The sequence below is a fragment of the Cotesia typhae genome, unplaced genomic scaffold (genome assembly GCF_013202065.1).
Source record: "Cotesia typhae breed Kobodo isofemale line unplaced genomic scaffold, CoteBio_Ctyphae contig_20, whole genome shotgun sequence".
In the NCBI taxonomy this organism is placed as follows: Eukaryota; Metazoa; Arthropoda; class Insecta; order Hymenoptera; family Braconidae; genus Cotesia; species Cotesia typhae.
In genome coordinates this window covers 4,104,718-4,106,416 of record NW_027423725.1, presented here as the reverse complement: position 1 = coordinate 4,106,416, position 1,699 = coordinate 4,104,718, and the positions used below count along the sequence as shown (strand labels likewise).

Here is a 1,699-nt window from a genome sequence, read left to right as displayed (position 1 = left end):
GCAGCTCGCCCCAAAAACAAATTCTTCTTATTCCCTTATTGTTGAAATAGCTTTATATATTTCAACAATTACATTCAATGATGGGGCTCTAGCAACTCTGAAGATATTAGAGAATCTCGATGTTAAAGTAGGACCAACACTCTACTCATACTGCGCTGAGCGCGACGCTACTCGGGTTAAAGCTGCTGAAAGCCGCATGGAAACGGCCAGTAAAAAATAAAAAAGTCAAGGTCAATACTAAAGATAAGGAGGAAGAACCCTCATATGGCCCAGGACTTGATAGTTTGATGTGAGTATGAATATTTTGTGAAAGACTAGATTTTAAAGTTGCGAGAATCTTCTTAAAACTTTACTCGCGTTTTTCTCAAAACGACTTTTTCAAACTTTCCGGTACTGTAACTTTCGTAAATATGAACCGATTCTCAATTTTTTTGTTTCCCCGTATTCGTCTACTTAGTGGCTATCGTCGCACGTAGGGGATTTTGAAAATTTTAATTTTTAAGATTTTTTAAGGCTGTTTGAGTCCAAAAAATGAGGAAAAAGACGAAAAAATTTTCAATATGGCGCCATTTTTTCTCAAATCAAAATTTTCAAAATCCCCTACGTGCGACGATAGCGACATTCCTATAGATTAAAATGCCGTTTGGTTTTTTTGTTTCAGATAATCCGTTTTTGAGTTACAGTACCGGCAATGGAGGGGGAAATTTTTTTGGTGCTCTACAAAAATGTTTATAACTTTGTGATAACAAAATATTTTTGAATAAAAATTTAGGAGAATTATCCTCAACATATACTTTATAAAACAAAAAAAAACCCGATCCCCAAATTCCTTTATTATCCTAGTAAAAAAAATTCCCGAAAATTGCCTATTTTTTCCAGCGTCACAGTGGCTATCCCCCTTAACGGGAAAATAGTTGGTAGTGTCAATGGAACAACCAATATTGAAACTCAAATCATGAGTGGACATTGGGAGCATTTAAAATTTAATTCAAAAGCTCAAGCTTTACCGGAAGGACCTCTACGAAATTTTATTATACGCCATAAAAAACAGTTTAAAATTTGTGAAACTTTCAATGGCATTCATAGTATTGGAGTTTATAAGATTTTTAATTCAGTTAACGATCCAGTAATACAGTACATCATAGATAGTATCCATCATATTAACAATAATAATGATAATAATAATAATAATAATAATAATAATAATAATAATAATAATAATAATAATAATAATAAGTGGAGTGGAAGCTTTTTGGACTGAGTTGTATGGAGATCAACCAAACGTGAACGCCAACACTCCAGCTCTGCACGACTTCAAAGTATTCTGTCGGGAACACCGTCGACAGAATGCTGATGAAGAGAGCCCTGCAGTCAGTGTGGATGAAGTTCGTTCAGCTCTAAATGGCAGCAAAAATTGGGCTGCCCCGGGACCAGACGGCATTAATGTCTTTTGGTGGAAGAAGTTTACTTCTACCCACCTCCATCTGGCCCGCATATTTACATCATACATTAGAGCTGACGATCCGATTCCGGACTGGCTTGTAGAAGGGCGAACCGTACTGATACCTAAAAAAGGTGACTTGTCTGACCCTAAGAATTTCAGGCCTATCACCTGCTTGAATGCGGTTTATAAAATTTTTACAAAAATTTTAAATAACCGTATCTTGCAGCAGATAGAGCCTGTATGGCAACAGATATA

At 35.8% G+C, this 1,699-nt stretch overlaps 1 long non-coding RNA gene across 1 annotated transcript; it reads left to right on the top strand.

The window, feature by feature from the left end:
* The first annotated feature begins 218 nt into the window (after positions 1 to 218).
* LOC141538079 (uncharacterized) lies at positions 219 to 780 on the top strand. The gene is made up of 2 exons (XR_012481000.1): positions 219 to 289; positions 662 to 780. It is a non-coding gene; the product is annotated as an uncharacterized LOC141538079 (long non-coding RNA).
* The last annotated feature ends 919 nt before the right edge of the window (positions 781 to 1,699 follow it).